Genomic DNA, 25,650 nt, shown 5'->3' with positions numbered 1-25,650 from the left:
CAGTTGGGCTCATGGACCCTTGGTAGTTTTTTACATAGTTCTTTATTGCATAGAGATTTTTTTACATTTGACTTTGGACGACATTTTCTTGGATTCTGATTTGCAGTTATTTTTTTTAAATACGGACATGCAGCTCATTTTTTCTCATTCCCATTGTAGTTTGTTTCCTTTCTTTTGCATTCTTTATTTTTTTCAATACAATTTTGTTTTCATACTTCACTGTGTGGTATCATCTCTTTGGTTTCATGCATGTCATGTTGGGTGTTTTCCCATTCAATTGCAACCATTGTGTGTGACGGATATGGGTTCATTAGCTTCATGAACATTGGGGGTGTAACATGTAATTTCCATTTCCATGTGGGTGAATGGGTTACTTGGTAGGGCTTTTTGGCTGTGGAGGCTGTCCATTACGCACATTGTTGGGGATTGTGAGGATCTGGTGGAGGGTGCCCATGGTGGCAGGGGGGTGGGGGTGGTGGGAGACATGGGTGGGGGCCTGGCGGGGGCTGCCCATGGTGACAGGGGGGTGGGGGTGGTGGGAGACATGAGTGGGGGCCTGGTGGAGGGTGCCCCTGCACTGCTGGGGGGTGGGGGTGGTTGGAGACATGGGTGGGGGCCTGGTGGAGGCTGCCCCTGCACTGCTGGGGGGTGGGGGTGGTGGGAGACATGAGTGGGGGCCTGGTGGGGGCTGCCCATGGTGGCAGGGGGGTGGGGGTGGTGGGAGACATGAGTGGGGGCCTGGTGGAGGGTGCCCCTGCACTGCTGGGGGGTGGGGGTGGTGGGAGACATGGGTGGGGGCCTGGTGGAGGCTGCCCCTGCACTGCTGGGGGGTGGTTGGAGACATGAGTGGGGGCCTGGTGGGGGCTGCCCATGGTGGCAGGGGGGTGGGGGTGGTGGGAGACATGAGTGGGGGCCTGGTGGAGGGTGCCCCTGCACTGCTGGGGGGTGGGGGTGGTGGGAGACATGAATGGGGGCCTGGTGGGGGCTGCCCATGGTGTCAGGGGGGTGGGGGTGGTGGGAGTCATGAGTAGGGGCCTGGTGGAGGGTGCCCCTGCACTGCTGGGGGGTGGGGGTGGTGGGAGACATGAGTGGGGGCCTGGTGGAGGGTGCCCCTGCACTGCTGGGGGTGGGGGTGGTGGGAGACATGGGTGGGGGCCTGGTGGAGGCTGCCCCTGCACTGCTGGGGGGTGGGGGTGGTGGGAGACATGAGTGGGGGCCTGGTGGGGGCTGCCCATGGTGGCAGGGGGGTGGGGGTGGTGGGAGACATGAGTGGGGGCCTGGTGGAGGGTGCCCCTGTACTGCTGGGGGGTGGGGGTGGTGGGAGACATGGGTGGGGGCCTGGTGGAGGCTGCCCCTGCACTGCTGGGGGGTGGGGGTGGTGGGAGACATGAGTGGGGGCCTGGTGGGGGCTGCCCATGGTGGCAGGGGGGTGGGGGTGGTGGGAGACATGAGTGGGGGCCTGGTGGAGGGTGCCCCTGCACTGCTGGGGGGTGGGGGTGGTGGGAGACATGAGTGGGGGCCTGGTGGGGGCTGCCCATGGTGGCAGGGGGGTGGGGGTGGTGGGAGTCATGAGTGGGGGCCTGGTGGAGAGTGACCCTGCACTGCTGGGGGGTGGGGGTGGTGGGAGACATGAGTGGGGGCCTGGTGGAGGGTGCCCCTGCACTGCTGGGGGGTGGGGGTGGTGGGAGACATGAGTGGGGGCCTGGTGGGGGCTGCCCATGGTGGCAGGCGGGGTGGGGGTGGTGAGAGACATGAGTGGGGGCCTGGTGGAGGGTGCCCCTGCACTGCTGGGGGGTGGGGGTGGTGGGAGACATGGGTGGGGGCCTGGTGGAGTCTGCCCCTGCACTGCTGGGGGGTGGGGGTGGTGGGAGACATGAGTGGGGGCATGGTGGGGGCTGCCCATGGTGGCAGGGGGGTGGGGGTGGTGGGAGACATGAGTGGGGGCCTGGTGGGGGCTGCCCATGGTGGCAGGGGGGTGGGGGTGGTGGGAGACATGAGTGGGGGCCTGGTGGAGGGTGCCCCTGCACTGCTGGGGGGTGGGGGTGGTGGGAGACATGAGTGGGGGCCTGGTGGAGGGTGCCCCTGCACTGCTGGGGGGTGGGGGTGGTGGGAGACATGGGTGGGGGCCTGGTGGAGGCTGCCCCTGCACTGCTGGGGGGTGGGGGTGGTGGGAGACATGAGTGGGGGCCTGGTGGAGGGTGCCCCTGCACTGCTGGGGGGTGGGGGTGGTGGGAGACATGAGTGGGGGACTGGTGGGGGCTGCCCATGGTGGCAGGGGGTGGGGGTGGTGGGAGACATGAGTGGGGGCCTGGTGGAGGGTTCCCCTGGTGGCTGGGGTGTGGGGGTGGTGGGAGACATGAGTGGGGCCCTGGTGGGGGCTGCCCATGGTGGCAGGGGGGTGGGGGTGGGGTAGACATGAGTGGGGGCCTGGTGGAGGCTGCCCCTGCACTGCTGGGGGGTGGGGGTGGTGGGATACATGAGTGGGAGCCCGGTGGAGGGTGGCCATGGTGGCTGGGGGGTGGAGGTGGTTGGAGACATGAGTGGGGGCCTGGTGGAGGGTGCCCCTGCACTGCTGGGGGGTGGGGGTGGTGGGAAACATGAGTTGGACATGAGTGGGGGCCTGCTGGCAGGTGCCCCACAGTGCTGGAGGGTGGGGGTGGTGGGAGACATGCATTGTTGATCAGTAGTGCAAGGTGACATGTGGGTTGGCTGGGGGGCATGCCCATGGTGGATGGGCTGCCTGCGGGACATGAGCAGGGGTGCAGGGTAGTCCCCCGTGGTGTGGGCTGCCTGCAGGGGCCGTGGAGGTTGTGGAGCGTACACCTGGGAGGACCCACACGGCCAATTCACGTGCAGTACTCCCCAGAACCCCTGAAATACACATTCCCTGCTGAAATCGCGTGTGGAACTTCCCGCGCACCCCTGAAATACACGTACCCTGCTCGCACTGGGACAATCGCATGTGGAACTTCCCGCGCACCCCTGAAATACACATACCCTGATGAAATCGCGTGTGGAACTTCCCGCGCACCCATGGAATACACGTACCCTGCTCGCACTGGCCCATTCGCGTGTGTAACTTCCCGCGCACCCCTGAAATACACGTACCCTGATGGAATCGCGTGTGGAACTTCCCGCGCACCCATGGAATACACGTACCCTGCTCGCACTGGCCCATTCGCGTGTGGAACTTCCCGCGCACCCCTGAAATGCACGTACCCTGCAGAAATCGCGTGTGGAACTTCCCGCGCACCCCTGAAATACACGTACCCTGCTGAAATCGCGTGTGGAACTTCCCGCGCACCCCTGAAATACACGTACCCTGCTGAAATCGCGTGTGGACATTCCCGCGCACCCCTGAAATACACGTACCCTGCTTGCACGGGGCCAGTCGAGTGTGGAACTTCCCGCGCACCCCTGCAATACACGTTCCCCGCTTGGCGTTTGCTGTTTGCCAGCCCGGTGAACTGGTCCAGGGTTAGCGCAGCCCTTTGCAATGATTTAGCGATTTTGATGGCTTTTCCTTGCGCGAGGGCGTTCTTGGGGGCGTTACTGGCGCTGCTGCAGGGTCGCTGCGATTCTCTGCGCCACGGCTGGTTTGGAAGCCTAAAATCCATGAATACGCTGTGCGCGGAAATCGGTTTTAGCGCACGTTCCTGGCGCACACAATCGCACGCCGACACTCTGCGCCAGCCGCTTCCGACACTTTTCTGCGAAATTCTATGAATTACCCTGCAAGTATCTAAAGGTGAGTGTGGAGTATTTTGCGAATCTACAGAGTATGCTAGTCCACTATGGCAATATTATGCAATGAAAGTCAAAATAGCCTTTTGACGATTTTTACAGCATACAAACTTTTCGCCAACCCAGGCAATCTTGACTGCCCATTCCTTCAGAAGCATTACATAAGGCACATGGGTAGGTGCCTCTTAAATACTACATGGAACTCAAAAGTGTTATTGTTGACAATATCTCTCTCAATGGCTCATACTTATCAGGAGTCTATTATTATTTTTGCTCTACCCAAGGAGGTCATAATAACTGGCACTTTTTGGGACTCACCTGCATGCTAGGCAACTGCTGGCATGTACATATCAAGGGAAGCGCATGGCTGAGTGACTCTAATATGTCACTCACGGGAATACATATTCATTATCACATAGGATGAGAGTAATTTGGGTGCTTCGTTTTGATCCACTTTATCAAAATGTCATTTTCTATGGAATTCACTCATTACCAGCCTGTTCAATCTAAAAGAATCCCTTTTATAGCTCGATTTCGCGGTATCTTTTGACAATTATTTGAGAGAATGTATATTGCTGTATATGTATCTGCCCAACCTCGACTTTGTCTGGATTACCTCTCTCTCCCACATGCCACAACCAATAACTCTGGTATGTATTGCTGAAACTTCATTTGATTTTGTGCTTGATTTTGATCTTTAAACTTTGTTTTTTGTTATCATTGCAACCTGTCAATATTGTTTTGTTTTGCTTTACTACAGCCTTGAGAAAACTTAATGTCGAAACACGTGTTGGCTGTTTTTTCGTAAGAGTGGACTCCAATAAACCAAGAATACTGGATATAATTAAGTTGGAATAATTTGTAGGGGCGAGCGCGATTAACTAGCCCAATTTGTTAATCTTTGTAATTTATGAGGTCAAGAGTAGGACCTTACTGTACTGGCTACTCTGCACGCCAGATACCACAATTCTAGGACTAGAGCACAGCGAGAGCCAGCCATACTCAATACTGTTACCTCATCACCAGCACGTGTTATATCATGGTTAATCCAGACACACAGATTGTAATGCACATAATTGTTTAGATGAGGAAAAAGGTTCCACTGGCAAATAATCATTAATGATAAACGGAGGATTAATATGCACCAGTAAAGCAATTAGTTTATAACACCCAAATGTCGTCGAGGAGAAAAAGAGAGAGTGAAGAGTAGTGTTTGAAAGGGTATGTATGGCTGTAAATGAGCACAAGTATGCTTCAGTACTTGAATCCGTAGCATCAAATGTCAGATTAAATATTAGTGCGTTAATTACAGACACAATATTAATTAGTTGGTCAGGCCTCCCCCAATTAGAAGCCAAATATGTCCAGAACATGTTCAATAAAATAAAAGTCTAACCTGGCAAAACCGGGTCCTGTAGTGATCTGTGAACCTCTCTATGCAGATGGTCCCATATGGTCCCAATGAAATTGAACTTGCTGAAAAAAGGTTTATAGTGTGGTCCGGGCACACCCCACTCCACGGACGATCTTTAACCAAATTGACACAAAAATGTAAATACTTGTTTTATCATGAACAGTATGTTCTCATCGAGAGCATGCCAATGACACCCCTTAGCAAACAGCAAGCGTTCACCCATTAAAAATAAACAACGAAAAGAAGCCCCGAATAAGTCAAAGTACGTTTGATCCTCCCAGGGTTACTGCATGAACTCATAAAGTGTCCTTCACTAACCTGTACCAGCGCGGGGTGCTCCTGCTTCATTACGCACTCTCCTTCGAGTGCTGCAAGGGTGCTCCTGCTTCGTTACGCACTCTCCTATGAGTGCTGCGACCATCCGGGTGTACATATCTCATTGACAATGTCACGTGACAGACGTGTGTGACTACGCCATTCCTATGTTGGTGAAGCGTGGGAGAATCCACTGACACAGTGTATCTATATGGCCCCTGGATGGGGTCGTGAAGGTGCCCATTCTATGCTGCCTGCCATAGGGCCGACCTGACAATCTACTCTGTGCTGCTTTGTGTAACGTGTAGCGTGCTTCTGCAACCATTAGTGATGTAACCAGGACATTACTGGTGTGCCCGAAAAAAATACTCTATAAGGTGCCATTCTCACCTATAAACATGCGTTTTTTACGGAGGCTGATAATCAGTAGCCAACAATTATAACTGCTTAGCATTAAAAGTCTTGCTGGGCGCATGTCACATACGTATTCATCATCGTATGCCTTTCATGAAACTACTTTTTAGGGAAAATTTATCTTGTGACTATTTTACCTCTATATTTGTGGATCCCCCAAACTTTTGCTTTTGTTTCATCATCCTGACCTGACTTTTTCCCGCGAAGCACAGCCTTCAGCTGCACTCCACTGGGCTTTCGCTCATCATTAAGGGGGAAACAGACACCTCCTTCAGGCTGTCAGTACTGAGAAATTTCGATTCTCTTAGTCTTTCGACTTTGTTGCCACTTTTGGTAACAGTTTATCATTGCACAAAGTGCATTACTGTACCCTGCAATGAGATCCTTGTGATTTCGGGCCCTACTCATCCACAAAGGTTTTTTTGCTGACTGGCCAATGTGCCTAGGAGTTGAATGGTGGCAGCAGAAGCTTTTCTGTGTAATTGTATAGCTTTTTACAGAGCCATACTGTGCTTACAGCTTTTAGCTCATGACTGTGGCTAATGCCTGCCGTGGCTGTGCCACAGGGTCTTTTGTCTACTCCTTTGCCCATTTTGTCCTGATCTTTGTGACCTGGGAATTCCGGTTTATAGTCAAAAAGTCGAAAACATAATGTTGAATAGCAAAAATGTCGAAACAAAAATGTCGAATGTAAAAAAGTCGAAAAAACATACATATAATAGGAAAAGTCATAATTTCGAAAAAAAAATGTCGAAAAAAAAATCGAAAACCCAAAACACTTTTTTTTTTTTTACCCAGATAGTAACATTTATTATGGGGGGGGTCCCCCCCCAACCCCCCATCCCAAACCCCTACCCCAACCCCCCCCCCTCCCCATCCCCTCCACCCCCCATAGATATACCTTTCATTATTTTAAAAAAATCTTTAATATAATATTAAATAATTAATTAATTATTTAAAAAAACATCCCAAACCCCTATCCCCAACCCCCCCCATCCTCCCCATCACCCCCACCCCCCATGGAAATACCTTTAATTATTTTTAAAAAAAAGTTTAATAAAATAATTATTATTAACACATAAAATCGAAAAAAGTCGAAAAAAAGTCGACATTTTTGTTTTTCGACATTTTTGTTTTTCGACTAAATATTTTCGACATTTTTACTTTCGAATATATTGTATTCGAAATTATGACTGGATACCGGGAATTCCTTATATATGCATGCAGTTGCCTGCGAAAAGATGCTTCTTTTGCAGGCTACTGCAGGTCACGTGTGTGGGTACCCAGGAAGCGGGTTGGCACAGTCCGGTCCTAATCCACACTATTGGTGCCAGGATGTCTGGTGTGCACAAGAGCATGAGAACTGCAGTGGTCCCTGATTGGACCACTTCTGGCGTGCATGAGCGGGGCAGATCTCCTCATTGGCCAGCTGGATGCGAGCACTCAATGGACTTGTGGATATGAGTAGGGGGCCTGACTGCAGACCCACAGATGAGCAACAGGTCTGAATCTACTTGTAGATGGAGCAGACCCAAGGACTATCCTGAACCACACAGAAGAATGTTGGCACCCTGAGTCTGCTGTTGTCCCAGTAGAGACCTGCTTTGTGGTCAATCTCCAAAGACTTGTGAGGGTGCTTCAAACCTTTGGTCTGGTGGGACCAATCACTCTCAACGCTTCTTGGTTTCCCTGTGTAAGAGTGTGTTCGGAATTGTTCCCGAACCATCCAATTGCCTGTCCACCTCAAACCTTGGCACCTGTGGAGGAGCGTCGTTGCATCAAGCTTTGCCTCTGAACTTTGGGGAATCCTAGATTACACTGAAAAGGACTGTTTCACCAAATGTTTTCATCCAATCTGCTTTGGGCCACGAGAGAGAAGCGTGCGTCAGATCACGAGAGTTGGATGTCCCTGTGTTTCTGTGTGACAGTGACGGTCGCGAAAGATGGTTTTCCCACATTCCTTCTGGTGACCTGAGACCAGATGCATCAGTGTTTCCTTGTTCTTCAACCAAGACGAGAGAAACCGCTCCTGTTGCAAACCAGACCCTCATCTGTACCTGCAGTGCCTGTGCGCTTTGAAGACGAATTAGGGGTGGGAAATCGAACCTCTGGTGACCCCCTCCAGACATGCCAGGTTTGGATCCAAACTGAGCTAAAGGTGGTGAGTGCTGAAACCACTTACCATTGGCCCCTTGTTCATCCATTGTATTTTATGCACAGAGGATCCCTTGTGGTCCTCTCCTTGGCTTGGGTAGCCTCTGCCCTCCGAATGTTGGGAATAGCTTTGTCCTTCAAAGCAGATCCTCCCCTGGCTCATGGAACCTGTTTTCATCCTTCAGAATCCTGTCTCTAACTTTGTCAACTCCTTAGAAATTGTACTTCGTGAGTTTACGAACAACCGAGCACTTTTACGCACATCTAATATCGAGCACAAGGTTCCATCCATCATAGGGCTGCACTTATAAAGTTATGGTTATCCATCTCTGAAGACTATCTATACTATGACGTTTGCCTGCCCTTTTCACTTACAGGTTTTGGCGGTGTTTAGCACTTAACCACATTGACATCAGTGACTGTATATATTTTACAAAGTGTGTTGTTTGAGTGGTGTTTTACTGTGCATTTCATTATTCACTTGTGTTTATTCTTAGGGCTAATAAATTTTATATTTTCTTATACTACTGTCTAAGGGTCATTCTTGGTGTCTTACTGTGTGTGCTCATTAAAGACGTCAGATCACCCCCACTCCTCCTCTGACTTAGCCTTGACTGCTCTATGAGCTACCGTGAATTGTGCTGGCCATCTAACAAGGGTGGCCTCCTATGTTCACTAGAGCAAAGTTTAGAAATCCATTCTAACAAATTGGTGTACAGCGGTGGGATAAGAACTGAGGTACTTTGGTGTTGTACACTGGTGTAGTGCCTGGATTACAGTAACACAGTTACTTGTAAACTAGTAATTGTAAACCACCTGCTAAACATATAAAAATGGAATAAGCCACTGCTATTAGCTTATGTGTGTCTAAGTCTGAAATGTTAAGAAGGCTGTGTGCTGAAAGAGGGAACTGCCTATGACACAAAAAACTGAATTGATCCAACGGATTGTAGATTGGCAGGAAAGTAGAACTATGCCTCTCCCCTCTTATGATAGTGCAGAAGGTGCTGGGGCTGCTCACAGTAACAGTCATGATATGTCTGTTGCTGAGAGTGGAGGAGAATGTTCAATCCTATGTGTCATCTTTTTCCTCTGAGGCTGAGGTTGTGTTAGAACTCAAGAGACAAAAGCTTAGGCTTAGAGAGAAAGTATTTGAGTTTAACAAGGCTAATCTGGAGATGGAAAAGTTGGAGAAACAGAAAGATGGGGAACATCAGTTGGAGCTTGCCAAGCTTCAAGCTGCCAACAGCTCCTTAAGGGGTTCTGCGAATGGTTCTGGCCCCTCCTCACATCCTAGATTTCCTAAAGATCTGCTCACTGTGTATGAGGAGAAAAATAACATCACGGACAGGCTCACTGTGTTTGAGTAAGCCTGTGAAGTACAAGAAGAAGATGCTAAAATTGCATGGTTACTCAGTAGACTGTCCCACTCTGGCTGCAGTGGCTTTGTGGAAATGTTAAAGACTAAGAGAAAGGATTTTGCTAAATTGAAGCAAATCCTGATCTTGAGGTTTGGGAAGACTCATGCCTAATACTAGAAAATATTCAGGGAGTACAAGAAAAGACAAGGTAGTGCTTGGGTCGCATAAGTTACTGACTCTTTGAAAAACCTGATTGTTTGGGTGGAAGGTTATAGAGTCATGATCCATTTGGTTATGCTGGAACATATGTTTGCCTCATGTCACCCTGAGCTTAAGAAGCATCTGGCTAACTCTAAGGAGATAGATCCTAGGAGGTTAGCAACTGCAGCGATTTATGGGTATTCCACAGGGTGTCCCATAATGACAAGCCTGCCTCTGGGAAGCAGGAAGAGGCAAAGTAGCAAAGAAAAAATGAGGGTCGGACATCTGAAAAACCTACATTCCAACAGGGCCATAACAAGTTTTTAAACGCTGAGTCATATCACCATGTACAGGGTTGTGGGACTAATTATCCCAAGCACTACTCTGGTTATTTCTAAGGCTCCCTATGTCCCAAGATCCAGTGGTTCTTGTGTGGCTTGTGGAGCAAATGACCATCTGAAGGGGGATCCCAGATGTTAAGGTCAACACGTTGGGGGTCCACTCTGTAACTCTGACCTTCTCACATCATGAGGAAGACATAATCACAGGGGCATCCTCCTCTTCTGAATCCTTACCCTGTAGGATAGGATCAGAAGTAGTCTTAGTTTTCCTGGGATCCTGAGATCCTAGAGTTGCTCAGGCATATGACTCCATCCCTGATACACAAAGCATTACTTTAAGGATAGTGTCATGGTAAATGGTGTAGACACCTCTGCCATTAGGGAAACTAGGGCCAGCAGAACTGTAGTGTATTCCACTTTGGTAAACCCACAGGAGCTGGCCAGAACCCCTATGATGCCCACTTAGTTGGCTGATGGACCCCCTCTCAGTTATGCCTGTAACTCTAGCTGTGAATGGTGGAGTAGTTAGGATACCTGTGAGTGTTCAGAGGCAAGTCACTGGGAGAGTTCTTCTGGGAAATTATCTCAGAGACCTAGTTCTTGTGGGGGATACAGCAGAATGGCCCTGTACTAAGTCTCAGACCAAGGCTGCTCTCACCAATTCCAAATGCTGGACCAAAGCCAAATGGGAAACTCAAGGCTAATGGAGTAAAGAAACCAAAAAGAGGGAAAGAGAACATTCTCCCCAACTCACCTACCACTGCGGTAGAGGCAGTGGGACAAGCCCCTGAAACTGATAAGGAAGAGGTTCTACTTGAAATTCTCAACCCCCATGACCACCCTGGACTGCAGTTTGCTTGCAGAAGGTGATCCTGACAGGGAAAAGTTAAGTAATGACCAACATGAGTGCCCATCTTTGGAAGGCCTAAGGAGACCGGCCTGTTCCCAGCTTTAGGGTGAACCTCCTGGGAAACAGAATGTATTGGAAAGGTGGGCTCCTGTACAGTGAGTCCGTGGAGGTCCACTAAAGGAGACTATGGGAGGTTGGTGGTCCCCCTTCAAGTGAGACCCTTCCACCGGCAGTTGGCACATGAGGTCTCCCTTGTAGGTCATTTTAGCATCAAGAAGACTAAGGAGACGTTAGCCATGTACTTTTACTGGCCCAAGATAGGGGTCCAGGTAGAAAGCCACTGCCTGAGTTGTGCCACCTGTCAAATCTCTGGTAAAAGTGGTGCAACAATTTAGGCTCCATTGGTGCCACTCCCTGTAGTGTGTGTACCATTTGAGAGGCTAGGGATTGACATTGTTGGTCCCCTAGACCCGCCAACATTCTCTGGCAGCAGGTTTACTCTGATGTTAGTTTGCCATGCCACCAGATATCCTGACGCCATACAACTTAAGACAGTAACTGCCAGGTCAGCTGCTAAAGCACTGCTTGTGATTTTCACTAGAGCTAGCTTCCCTAATGAAGTTGGGTCTGACAGAGGCAGCAACTTCATGTCCAAGTACATGCAAGCCATGTGGAAGGAGTGTGTGGTCTCCTAAACATTTTTATCAGCTTATTATCCACAGACAAATGGCTTAGTTAAGAGATTTAACATAACTCTCAAAAGCATGGTTGGAGCTCTTGAGGAGCCCCAGTGGAGAAAGTGGGATCCCCTTCTTCCATGCTTACGCTTTGCCTAAAGAGTGGTCCCTCAGCAAAGGGTTGGTTACAGTCCCTTTGAACTTCTCTTTGGTCACCCTATCAGGGGACCACTAGCTATAGTCAAGGAAGGATGGGAGCTCCCCTCTCCTCCTGTCACTACAAATGTGGTGGACTGTACGCTAGGGTTGAGAAAGAGGATGACCTTACTGATGGCTCAGGCCTGTGACAAGTTGAAGGCTGGTCAGGCCTTGGTCAAACATGGGTATGACCAGAAAGCTTCATTTGTGCATTTTTCCCCAGGCCAGAAAGTCCTGATCATGAATCCCATCAGGCCTAGAACTCTACAGGATAAATGGTCAGCCCCTTACAAAGTTGTGGAGCAACTTGGTGAGGTGAATTTTTAGTGGACCTTGGGAAGTCTGGTCAAGCTCCTAAAGTGTTCCATGTAAATAGGCCGAAGGCATTTATCCCTAGGATTGAAATGTCTGTTCTGCTCTTGGCATCAAACAGAGAGGAAGAGGAATCTGAACCCCTCCCTGATCTGTTCCAAGGCAGTCCTTCATATGGCTCCATTGAGGGTGTCAAAATGGCTCCTCAACTGTCTCCCTAGCAGCAAGGTGAGATGAAAATGTTGCTGAGGCAATACTCCCCCTTGTTCTCACTTACTCCAGGTTTGACACCTTGGTAAATATGTAATCAACACTGGAGAAAATGTGCCTACCAAAAGTAGGAGCTATAGGTGGTCAGATAGAGCAAGGTCCCACATCAAGTCTAAGGTAAACAGGATGTTGTATATAGGGGTGATTGAACCCTCCAATAGTCCATGGTCCAGTTTGTGGTTCTGGTGTCAAAGGCAGGTACCACTGAGTTGAGGTTCTGTGTGGATTACAAGTCTCTAAATGCTGTCACTAAGACAAATGATCACCTCCTACCAATAATAGCCGAACTGGTAGACAAGCTGGGTGCTTCCAAGTATCTCAGCACATTGGAGCTCACTGCAGGGTATTGACAAATATCCCTGACAGAAGACTGCATTCTCAGTTTAGCAGTTCAGGGTAATGCCATTTGGATTAAAGAATGTACCTGCCACTTTCCAAAGGTTGATCAACCATGTCCTAATGGGTTAGATGAATTCTGCATTGCATATCTGGATGATATAGCAGTCTTCAACCCCACCTGGGAAGAACATGTGAGACACCTAGGAATAGTGTTGCAGGCCCTTCAGAAGGCCCACTTAACCATAAAGGCCATCAAGTGTCAAATTGGTCAGGGCTCGGTGGTCTATCTTCGGCATGAGGCTGGTGGAGGTAGAATTCAGCCTCTTCCCAGTAAGGTCCAAATAGTACATGACTGGTCTACCCCTACAGCCCAAACCCAAGTGAGGGGGTTCCTGTGCCTCACCGGGTATTACAGGAACTTCATGAGAGACTATGGTACCATAGTTGCCCCCTGACTGCCCTCACTACTCCAAAGAAACCCAAGAAGAACACTTGGTCTGAGGAATGTGAGAAGGCCTTTCAAGGCTTAAAAGACTCCCAGTGAAGGACCCTGTTCTCAGGGCCCCTGACTATCAGAAACCTTTTATTGTGCAGACAGATGCCTCTGACACTGGGATAGGTGCAGTTCTATGACAGATAGTTGAGAAAGGCAGGGAACACCCGATTGGATTAATCAGTCGCCAGCTTAAGGACAGAGAGCTCAGGTGGTCCACTGTGGACAAATAATGTGTTTGCATTGCGTGGGCCCTTATGAAGCTGAGGCCCTACCTCTATGAGGCCCACTTCACTGTGCAGACTGAACACAGGCCCTTAAAGTGGCTGATGAACATGAAGGGTGAGAATCCTAAGTTGCTCAGGTGGTCCATTAGCCTTCAAGGCTTTTGACTCCACTATTGAGCATATGCCAGGTATCCAACATAGCAATGCTGATGGGTTGTTCGGAATGTTTAACAGACCTGAAAATGAGACTCATCCAGGGGTGGATTGGTACCCCGTCCTTAGTGTGGGAGGGGAGAGTGTTAGGGAAAATGTGTCTTATGACTAGTTTGCCTCTATATTTGTGGAGCTGCTAACCCTTTTGATTTTGTTTTAGCATCCTGACCTGACTTTTGCCAGTGAAGCACAACCTTCAGCTGCACTCCCCTGGGCTATTGCTCATCGTTACGGGGAAACTGACACCTTTTTCAGGCTGTCAGTACTGAGGAACTTTGTTTCTCTTTGTCTTTCGACTTTGTTGCCACTTTTGGTAACAGTGTATCATTGTGCAAAGTACATTACTGTTCCGCGCAATGGGGTCCTTGAGGTTTCTGGCCTTAGTCGTCCACAAAGGATTTTTTGGTGACTGGATAATGTGCCTAGGAGTAGACTGGTGGCAGCAGAAGCTTTTTCATGTAATTGTATAACTTTTTACCGAGCCATACAACGCTTACGGCATTTGGCTCATGACTGTGGCTAGTGTCCATCAGGGCCATGCCACGAGATCTTCTGTCTACTCATGTGGCCATTTTATCCATTGGCCTTCTCGCTGGTCTTTGTGACCTGGGAATTCCTTATTTGGGCATACAGCTGTCCACAAAAGCTGCTTGTTTCGCAGGCTACAGCGGGTCACATGTGTGGGTACCCAGAAAGTGGGTTGGGACAGTCTAGTCCCAAACCACGCTATTGGTGCCAGTGCTGGCATGCATGAGTGGGGCACATCTCCTCATTGGCCGGCTGGGTGCGAGCACTCACCAGACCAGGAGGGGTTCTGAATGCAGACCCGCAGATCAGCAACAGGCCCAATTAGTCCTGTAGACAGAGCATCCAGAAGAGTCAAGCAGACCCAAGGACTTTCCAGAACTTGCAGAAGGTTGGCACCCTGAGCCCACTGTTATCCTGGTATAGCCCTGCTTTGCACTCCATCTCCAAAGACCCGTGAAGGTGCTTCAAACCTTAGGTGTGGGGGGACCAATCACACTTGATTTCTCCTGGTTGCATTGCAAAAGAGCTTGTTTGGGAGTGTTCTTGCGCCATCCAGTGGACTGTCCAGCTCGAACCTTGGCACCAGTGCAGGAGCATCGTTGCATCGAGTTTTTCCTCGAAACTTTGGGGAATCCTAGCTTGCACTGCAAAACACCTTTTTTGTCATCCCAGCTGCTTTGGGCCACGAGGGAGAAGCGTATGTCAGATTGAAGAGTTGGATGCCTCCTGCGTCACTGTGTGACAGTGACGGTCACTAAAGATGATTTTCCTGCGCTCCCTCTGGTGTTCTGAGACCAGCTGCATTGGTGTTTTCTTTGTTCTTCAACTGAGACAAGAGATGCAGCTCCTGTTGTAAAATGGACCCGCATCTGCACCTGCAGCACATGTGCACGTTGAAGCCGAATCAAGGGCAGGAAATTGAACCTCTGGCGATCCCCTCCAGACCTGCCGAGTTTGTACCCATCTTGAGCTAAGGGTGGTGAGTACAAGAAACAACTTACTAGTGGCCCCTTGTTCATCTATTGTATTTCACACACAAAGGATCCCTTGTGGTCCTCTCCTTGGCATGGGTAGCCTCTGCTTCCTAAAGGCCCCCAAAAGTTGGGAATCGCTTTGTTCAACACAGCAGATCCTTCCCTGACTCTTGGAACCTGTTTTCACCCTTCAAGGTCCTGCCTCTAACTTTGCCAGCTCCTTAGAAAGTGTACTTTGTGACTTTACGCATGAACAAGCACTTTTACAAACGCATCTAACAAGTTTCCATCCATCGTAGGGCTGGATTTATAAAGTTAGGGTTATCCATCTCTGAAGACTGTCTATGATATAAAGTTTGCCTCCCATTTTCCCTTACAGGTTTTGGTGTTGTTTAGCAATTTACCGCATTGACATCAGTGACTGTATATATTTTGCAAAGTGTGTTTTTTGAGTGGTGTTTTTACTGTGCATTTAATTATTCACTTGCGTTAATTCTTGGGCCTAAAAAAATTATATTTTCATACACTACTGTCTAAGGGTAATTCTTGGTTTCTTACTGTGTGTGCTCATCAAAGACCTCAGATCAGCCCCACTGCTCCTGTGACTTAGCCTTGACTGCTGTCTAAGCTACTGTGAATTAGTCTGGCTATCTTCCCAGAAGTGTTCCCTGTTTCACTAACAAGGGTGGCCTCCTAAACTTCAGTTCACCAGGGCAGTGTTTGAAAATGAATTCCAACACTATTCAATACCATAATGCATCAACTGAAAATTTGAATGGGCAACGCCCAAGGGTACAAGCATCACCAAAGTAGGGTAGGCCCCTGTCTCTCCAAAATGAAGAGTCTAAGGATAAAACTCCTAATAGAGCTAATTTGGTGGATCACACAATCTGGTTAAGGTGTACTCTCTTTCAGCAATCAAGACTCTTCAGTTAATTCATATTGTGAAACAAAGGATGGTGTTGATAGATAAAAGACAGAAAAAGGAAATGAGAGTACCATGGGTAACATACATCATACATTGTTATATACTGGTGAAAGATATGCAGTTGTGAATGATACGATTGTTCCCTCAAGGTAAATAACCAGGCATCAGTGTCTTAGTTGGCAGGCCACTCGGCCAAGTGGTGTCAAATTACAGAAAGCAGTTCACATTTAGTTCTTCATTCATGCCACTCAGGACTATTGAATCTAGCCTGTGCACCCAATATGCTTCTCTCTGTGCTCTTCCGTCAATCTCTCCTCTAAATTCTTTCACACTCAGTACCTGTAGGACCTGGAATCTCATCTGTGTAATCGAGTGTCCATGTTCGTTGAAGTGTCGTGCCACTGATGAATTGTGTGCATGACTTAAGTTCATTCCACCTGATTCTTGATCTTCTCTTAGCCTCCCCAACATGGTAGATGCCACAAAGGCACCTGATTCAATAAATGACATTATCTGTAGAGCAGGTAGCAAAATCACTTAATTTAATCTGTTCTCCTGTAAGTGGGTGAAAAACATAAGGGCCTTTGGTGATGCTGTTACAGTTACCACAACTAAAACATGGGTGGGTGCCTTTTCTTACTGCCTTGGTGGTGAAGGATTTGTGATCCTAAATGTTAACAAGCATGTCCCTTAGATTCTCATTTCCATGGGCCTCATTACATGGAGGGCGGTAAGGGTTAACAGTCACCGTTAATGGTAACGGTGACCGTTAACCCTTACCGCCGTACTACGAGGTCCCTTTGGGGGTTGGAGACTTTAACGCCTGCTTTTTGCAGGCGTTAAAATCCAACCCGCAAAGGGACCTTGGAGCTAATTACGGCACCGTAATTTACGGTGCCGTAATTAGCGCCTTTCCCAATCCCATAGAGCCCTATGGGGAAAAATGGGAATGGGGAAGGGCAATGGAAGAAGGCGGAATTACTGCCTTCCCGACCTCGGAATTAGGCGGTAATTCCCCTTTCTTCCAGGGCGGTGCCGGTATTTTACCAGCATGAACCATGGCGCTAATAGCGCCATGGTTCACCGCCTTCCGTGTAATGAGGCCCTATGATTGGTAAAAATGGGTAGCTCTGAAAATAGGTCTTTGTTTTTCTAGTAATTTCTAAGTATGTGCCTATGCCTGTTTATGCTTTGTTTGACTTTCTGACTCTGTAAAGAGAATTACGAAACAAATACTAGCGGTGGAGCTGTCTTTTTAGGTCTGGTTTGTAACTGTGCTGTTCTTGGTTGGCTGGTGGCCTTGCCAGCGGCTGCCTCAAGATCTTGGGCCTCATCAGGGCTTGGGCGGATCGGCAAAAATGTGGTGGTAATCCTATTACCATCACATTACTGCTCCGCCCAATTCCGAGTTTGGCCGGAAAGTAGGAGGTTTACCTCTAGCTTTTTGCTGGAGGTAAAACGCCCCACTTTCCACCCATTTGTGGCACTATTACTGTGGTGCTTATAACGCCGGTGTTAATAGCGCTCCTACTGCCCCACAGTCCTATGGACTCTACAGAAAATGAGGAGTAACAGCCTTCCCACAACTCAGGATCCGGCGCTAAAAGTGCCGGACCGAGTTGGGTAACCCTATTTGCGTTGCTGGTATCCCAGCGGATTCACCGCTGGGATACTGCCATGGTTGTGATAAGGTCCCTTGTGTGGGATACCCTCTATTCCGGGAATTTATGCAAAAGTCTGTCGAACTCTAGCCTGCATTTTTTATTTATATATTTATTTATTGGATATTTATAAGGCACCTATACAACTAACCAGTGTTTCAAGGCACCACAAGGCAAAAGGGTAGGGAACAAGGGAGAAAATTAAACAATGACAATGAATACATAATAAAACTAGCAGCAGTCCTTTTAGGACTTGTGACTTTGGGAACGTGCATGTGCAGTGGAAAAAGGGGGGATAAGTGATGCTAGGGGGCACTGGGAGTGAAGTGCAAGAGGTGCTTGCTGGGGAGGCAACAGGTAAGTGCAAGGGCAGAAGGATAATCCAAGGTAGCAGATGTCTACCACCCAGCAGTCAGGTGTGGGCCCAGCAAGCAGTGCAAGAGATGGTGCTGGTGGTGACTGGGCAGGTGGCCAGGCCCCTGTTGGACGCAGGAGGGACCAGACCACCAGTCTCAGTGGCAGTGAGGTGGATTAGCAAGGGAGGGAGAGAGGGAAGGAGGTGGAGAAAAGAAAGGTCTTGATCTGTTTGCAGAACTTGAGGTGGTCCGGTTGAAGGCGGAGAGAGGGAGGCTGTTCCAGAGGGAGCCAGCCAAGGATAGAGATCTGCCCCCAGCTTTCTGCTTGGTGAAACGTTTGATCACCAGAGAGTTGGAAGGAGAGTATTTAGCAAGAGAAAGTTGCAGATAGCTTGGTCCCAGGCACCAGAAATTCTTGTGGATGATGCAGACGGTCTTGAATTTGATCCTTGCAACCACCGAGAGTCAGTGGAGAGATTTTAAGGCTGGAGAGATATGGTCCCTGGGTTGGGGCCAAAGACATGTCTTGCAACCCTATTCTGGATCAGTTGAAGGGGGCGAAGGGAGGAAAGGGGCAGTTTGAGGAAGAGGCTGTTGCAGTAATCCAGCCTGGAGACGACCAGATCTCTAAAGACATTGAGCTTCTGGGGGAAGGTGAGGAAAGGTAGAATGCTGCTGAGCAGGTGAAGTTGAAAGTGGGCCTTCTTGGCAAGATCCAGAATGTGAGGAGAAAAGTATCACTCACAATACTTTTAATTCTCAATAGCTGGCCATACATTAAGTTCCTCAGTGTGTTGGGAGGATGAAAACTCATGTGGTGCAGAAGATTGTTTCTATCAGTAGATTTGGTGTAGAGTGCGCTCGAGATTCTGTTGCTGGTAACCTTCACGTTGACATCTAATAAATTGACATGGGGGGGGTCTCTATTTCTGCTGTGAATTAAATACGAGCGTCAGTTGATAAAGATCAGAAAATCTTGTAGGGTCTCAAGTGAGCCGTGCCAAATGGCGAAAATGTCATCTATGTATCTGAAGAAGAAGATTACAGGTGGGCACCATTTGTTGCTTTAAACAGTTCAAATATTCTGATATATTTTTCTTGTTGAGTAGTGTATTCAACTCCAAACGTACCAGGAGCTACCAGACTCTAGTGATCCTATGACATAAGGACCATGAATAGACAAAAGACCGAAAGAAATTAGTTGGGAACCACCTAGTTATGTCTGGTGCTCACACTGTGAGCTACTTCTTTACTTAAATGTTCACAAAGGAGTTTTCCAAACGTAGGAAAAGCATGTATTTCCCCCTCTTTTGAATCGATTCCTTTTCAGTAGTAGGGCAGGTATCACTGTATTAATGAGTTCAACCATGACATTTGGCAACCCCCCTCCTCCCAATGAATATGAGCAGAAGAGATGTGGCTCAGCCTTTATGAGTGATTAATAGAACATTGTGTTCGCTCTGATAAACACATAGAATGGTAACGGGGGGACCGTGAATACGTATGTCCCTATTATATATAAATATGCGAGGGGTGCATGAGAACTTTTGAAACAAATGTCCACCATGTAGCTCTACTGTTAAGAAGACAACAAAGCAGATGTTTTTTGTTCATGTAAATGTGCAAGGAGTTCGATCGCAACTACACAATGAACAAGCATCGTGGAGATGTTTGATTTAGAGAAATGGCTCGATTACTGCTAGACGCAGTTAACGTTTTGTTTTCATGCAATTCAAAAGAGGCATTTAGCATTCACGCAGTTCTATGCATGGTTGCTATGGGGACCTTATGTCCCGCCTTCCCATTATTATGGGAAGGCGGGACGCGAGGCGAAGCCGGGAAGCTGGAAACAGCTGACAGGCGGTGCCTGGGTGGTCACCAAGCAACCAATAAAGCCTCAGGGAGCTGCACGTTCACGCGGGTGGTCTCGAGGAGCGTTGGAGAGCACAGAGGCGATTCATGTAAGCAACAGAATGGGAGAAGATATATACACGGTTCTTTACAAGGTAAAGAGAGGTTTTTGACAATCGTGTTTATTTTAGGCAAGCTTGCTCTTAACAAGATGCCATATTTGGAAAGATCACAGACGTACAATCGTTTCGGTGAAACATGGACGCTAAGGTACGATTAGAGGTGCTACAAAATACATGGACATGATATTATCCTCCAGCAATCATAACGTTGAGATTGAATATGTTTTCTTTTTTTATTTACACTGTTTGCTTTTCTTTGTGAATATGGGATACATTTGGAAACACTTGTGGTATGTACTTTGAAATTGATATGCAAATCCCTTTGTTTTGGGATTTATAATTTGATGAATATAAACCTGACTGAATGTATGAAACTAAAATGTGTCAACTTTTTAGCCCTGATGATGGTGTTGTACACCGAAATGCATTGGCTTGATTAAGTTTCATAACAGACCAGAGGGTCTTTCTGCCGCAAGAACCGTGTGAATAAAACACTGCTTGAGTAATCTATGTATCTGACCCATTTGACTAAATAGTTTTGCCAGACTGGATGATGTAGTATATGAGTGGTTTCATATCGGTACATTAAACAATTGGCATGCGCTGGTGCCATGGTGGCTCCCATTGAAGCGCTGATGTTTGAAGATGTTGTTACTGCTTATACTTGAAATAGGAGTTACAGACATAAATACCCTTTCTAAATCTACTCTTCTATCCCTCTTTTTCGCCCCAATGACATTTGGGTGTTATAAACTCATAGATTTAATGGTGCATATTGATTGATCATCTGTTTATCATCATGATTATTTGCCAATGGAACCTTTTTTCCTCATCCAAACAATAATGTGCATTACAATCTATGTGTCTGGATTAACCACAATATAACACATGCTGGTGATGGGTTGCTGATCTGCACAATTCACACACATTTCACTATGGTATTTAGTTGATTTTTGTATCTAACAATGACTACCACCGATTTGGGCAACTTGGATGTATTGCTGCATGTTTTGGGTCCATGGGGCCTATTAACTACTTCCCATACACTATGTACAGCACTTTACATGCCCTGACGATGGACTGTGCAGTCCGAAATGCATTGGCAGTTTGGCATTTTGACAATGGCCTCCAACAGAGGTTCATTTAATATAATACAGTTTGGTCTTTCCTGAAACAAAGGTCTTAGGGGGTCATTAAGAGGTAGGGGGTAACCATGCCGCTATAAGCGGCATGGCTACCCCCTTACCGAGTACCGGGTCCGGGGTCCTCGAATGAGGAATTACCGGGCAATTCCAACCTTGGACGACCCGATAATTCCTCATTCAAGGAACCAGGACCCGGTACCTCCCCATTCCCATTCGAGCCCCCATAGGGCTCAATGGGAATGGGGAGCATGCTAACAACGGGCCCGTTAATAACGGGCCCGTTGTTAGCATGCTGGTGTTCTCGCGGGACCAGCTAAGGACGCCTGGTTTTACCAGGCGTCCCTACTGGGTCCCGCGAGGAGACCTCGTAATAGGGCGGTAAGGGGCTGATGGCACCGGCACCTTTACTGGCGCCGTTAACCCCTTACCGGCAGGGTCAGAATGACCCCCTTGGTGTAGTCTTTTCTGATAATTGCAAACCAACTTAGAGTGAAGGAACATGATCACTAGATGTTTTTCAAGTCAGTTGACTGGATTAAGGGAATGCAACCCTCACCATCGGCTTTACAGCCTAGCTCATGAGTAAGTGCCATTAACTCAAGCTGGCGAGTCTCGCTCCGTTGCAAGATGTGGGCTCTCCGATTTATTTGACCTCAGACGTGCCCATGTGGCCTTTAGTACTTTATATGGGAGCACAGGGGTGTGCCCCTTTTCCCCAATCATGGTGACTATAGTGCAGCACATACAGGAACTTGAAAAGGCCATTTAAGCACAGGAGGAATTAAGGAGAACTGATAATGCACGTTTGGATAAGTGCTTAGCTTTCATAGAAAGGCCGGTAAATGATGATTGTATGATCCAAGATGGCCGCCGGCGTAGTGGGTCGCGTTTGAACCGCGCTCCGCCCGGGCTGCCGGAAAAAAACGAATTAATGCAGCAATAAAGACAATCTGCGAGGACGGATCGCTTTCCAGATGCCCCCCGGGGCCCCCGGAGAAACAATCGAGCCCCCAACACACTGGCGGCAACAAGTGGACGGGGAAAGCGAAGCGCACCGTTCTCCATCGGAGCGTGACCGAGGCCCTTGCTGGCCGCATAGCAGTGCGGACAGGGATCGCCGCCAACCTCGAAGAGGCTGGTGGCCCAGAACAGTGGGCCGGAGGGACCTGAGCGGACTCACCCACCTCCCCCTCGCGGTGCTCGTACCATGCCAAGGGGTACGGGGAGGTGCGGCGGCACCAGAGGAGTGGAGGTCCCGCCCCACCATCCACAAACACGATCGAGGGTAAAGACATGGGAAGAGGCCCGCAGTGGACTCGGTGGAGGAAGAGGACCCAAACAGAGGCACACAGGTGAGGCGCCCCCCCCACGAAGAGATAGAGCGGGGACACAACAATTGGAGAAACTGCGCCAGCGGCGGGAGTCGGGTGGTCACTTCTGGGGGGCACCGCCATAGCGCCAGTGTGCACCGAAGAGGGCACAGGAGTGTCGGGCATCCAGCACAGGCCTCTTGGGAAAGGCGTCAGGAGCGGAGCTGGGAAAAGGGAGCTGCTGGCCTGCCTCTCCCCGTCACCCCACCCATCACGCAACACAGCGGCTGCGGCAAGACATCACCAGGAAGGGGGAAGGAAGGGGCAAAGACAGCACGAGAAGAGAGGGCAGAGGGAAAACGACCCCCAGAGGGCGCAGGAACACTCAACTCACCCACCTCTAAACAGGAGGAAGCCACTAAGAGGAGGGAGGGGGAGCCAAAAGGAAAGAAAAGGCCCTGGGGAAATTCCCCATGTAAGGAGAAAGGAGAGCCCAGAAGGGCCACGGGGAAACGACCCAAGCAGGGATACAAGAAGCGGAATCCACTACCCAAGCAGGAAGCCACGGTCAGGGGAGCCCATCCACAGAACCGACAACAAAGGGGCCCCCCACGCATATCCCAGGAACTCATAGAGACCATGTCAAGGGCCAAAGGGAAAGGCAATGTTAACCAGCAGACCCCACAGACACAAAAACAAGATGCAAACATCTTACAGATGTGGTCAATGGACCCCAACTCGCAGGCTAAAGGGAACCCCCAGAGGATCAGCACGGAGTGAGGACGACATTGATTCACCACCAGCAAGCCCCCTCTAGAGATGACATGCACGCATGGTTCCTTGACCTACAGGAAAAATGTATGTCTACAGTACAGGAGCAGTTTACGACAATGAAAGATGATTTGAAACATTTGGTACAAGATCTTAAAACCGATGTAGCTAAAATGGAGGAGAGAACAGATATCTTGGAGAGAACGGTATAAGACATTGAAAAAGAAATGCGCAAGTCAGTGAAACGCAGGAACGCCTGGTGAGACTCACCCATAACCTGGAATTACAATGTGAAGACCTGGAGAACCGCTCCAGAAGGTCCAACATACGCATCAAAAACATGGCAGAGTCAGTCCTGGATAAAGACCTGAAGACAGCAGTGAAGGAAGTATTCAGGGACATTTTAGATGCTACTGAGACGGACATGATTGGGGTGGACCGGGTCCACAGGGTGGGCCCGAAAAGATCAGGAGCAACGGGAGAGAGGCCACGGGACGTCCTGGTTGCTCTCTCCTCATACCCACAGAAAGAGCAGATCTTGAGAAGAGCCAGAGAAATGGAATAAATTAAAATGAATGGACAAGAAATACAGCTGTATCAAGACCTGGCACTGGTAACATTGCAAAAAAGAAGAGCGATGGCCCCATTGGTCAAGGCACTGGCTGGGAAACAGATTCGATACAAATGGACCTTCCCGTTTGGGCTGACCTTCACGTGGGAAGGGAAACAGAGAAGAGCGACCACATGGGAAGAAGGCCTCAACATAATGGGTCTCCAGGAGGAGGAAGAGGAATCAGATCAAGCAAAATCTAGGGGAGAACAGTCGAGGAAACCCAGGGGCTAGGAAACCATCAAGCAAAAAAGGCCAACAACGGGAGGGGAAGGCCACAGGAAGCTCCTATGGGAAGCGATACTACAAGGCCCCCATGGGGGGGGGTGTGAATGAGAAGGAATTGCTACTGAAACGACAGAGCAGGCGGCCCGGGCGGGACACGCCGGCTTGGATCCCGGTAAGAACTGTTGGCAATGTGGGGTTTAGGATCTCCTGCGAATCTATCCCCCGAGAGTAAGGGGGGCAGGGAGCTTAGGGCGCAATGCTCTAGCAACAGTAGGAACCCTCGCCCTACTCGGGGGCACAATATTTGGTTTATGGTTGTTGGTTGGGGGAAAGTTCAAGGGTTGGGGTAAGAGGGAAGGGGGCAGGCAAATAGTGGCAGCGGTAACGAGAGGGGAGTCAAGGCATAGAGGCATGAACTATACAAGATGAGGACATTACGCATTCTAACTTTTAACATCAGGGGTATGAATCACCCCATAAAGAGGATAAAATTGGAGAAATACCTCAGAAGGGAAGGAGCAGACCTCTTACTGCTCCAGGAAACCCATATCAGACTAAGGGACAGACACAAAGCAAACATAAGGGGATACAAAATATGGGCTCAAGCAAACGCCACAGAAAAAAGAGTGGGGGTACTGATAGCGATAAAAGAAGGATGGGATGCCAAACTGGAGGAAACAACTACAGATAAAGAAGGAAGGTTTGCGTTTGCAAATGTAGTGATAGAAGGCCAACGCATAACACTGGCGTCAGTATATGCGCCGAATCTGGGTCAGGATGGCTTCCTCCGAGACGCCCTGGGAAAACTGGAAGCCTTCCCAAAGGGGAAGTGCTACTGGGGGAGATCTTAATATGGCATGGAACCCACAACTGGATAGAAGCACAGGGAGTGTACATGGCCAAGGGGCACCCTCAAAATGCCTAAAACAACAGATGGACCAACTAACCCTAAATGATGTGTGGAGGGAACGGAAAGGGGATCAAAGGGGGTATACATATTTCTCACATTTCCATAACTCTCTGTCAAGAATAGACTACTTTTGGGCATCGGTGGGGTTACTGGGCAAGATACAAGGGCTGTAATTGGGAGCGATTGCCTTGTCCGATCACGCACCCCTGTGGCTCGAGATGAATTTGCCGGGAAGAAAAAATGGGCTCTGGAGGTGGAGGTTACCAGGGGACATAATACTGGACCTGGTCACGGGGGAATCCATAAGGGAAATGATAGTAGAATACTTCGCACTCAATGAAACTGGGGAGGTCTCCATGAGCACAGTTTAGGAGGCTTTTAAGGCGGTAATCCGGGGGAAGATCATGGCGCTGAAGATTGCAAAGGATAAACAAAGATTTATGTGGGAAAAGGAACTGGAAAAGACGATAACAGACCTGCAAGAGAAAATAACGTCCCACCTCACCAGAGCATTAAAGAAGATGCTAAAACATACACAGGGCCAATTAGAGATGCTTCGCACAAAGGGAGCAGAAAGAAACCTACTATATCTAAGACAAAGATACTACTTAAAAGCAAATGAAGCAGATAGGCTATTAGCAAGACAACTCTGGGCGAAACAGAATGAAATTACGATTAAGAGTATCAGAGACATGACAGGGGAGCAGCTGACAAGCACACAAGACATAGGGGA

At 48.8% G+C, this 25,650-nt stretch overlaps 1 protein-coding gene and 1 long non-coding RNA gene across 5 annotated transcripts in view; one reads left to right on the top strand and one right to left on the bottom strand.

Annotated features, from left to right (window-relative positions):
- Positions 1–25,650, bottom strand: part of LOC138581032 (sulfotransferase 1 family member D1-like) — a 217,741-nt gene that overhangs the window by 169,825 nt on the left and 22,266 nt on the right. The gene's annotated exons all lie outside the window — the stretch shown is intronic.
- LOC138581033 (uncharacterized) overlaps positions 19,808–25,650 on the top strand; it is a 470,134-nt gene continuing 464,291 nt past the window's right edge. For 3 of the 4 annotated variants that reach the window (XR_011304409.1, XR_011304408.1, XR_011304407.1), the window contains exons 1-2: positions 19,808–19,931; positions 20,013–20,091. This is a non-coding gene — a long non-coding RNA (uncharacterized lncRNA). Of the gene's footprint in view, positions 19,977–20,012; positions 20,092–25,650 lie in introns of all 4 variants that reach the window. The other variant, XR_011304406.1, reaches the window with a different exon arrangement.

Source organism: Ambystoma mexicanum, chromosome 3p (assembly GCF_040938575.1).
Source record: "Ambystoma mexicanum isolate Mex_15411 chromosome 3p, UKY_AmexF1_1, whole genome shotgun sequence".
Lineage (NCBI taxonomy): Eukaryota > Metazoa > Chordata > Amphibia > Caudata > Ambystomatidae > Ambystoma > Ambystoma mexicanum.
This window is presented reverse-complemented; position numbering and strand designations above follow the sequence as displayed.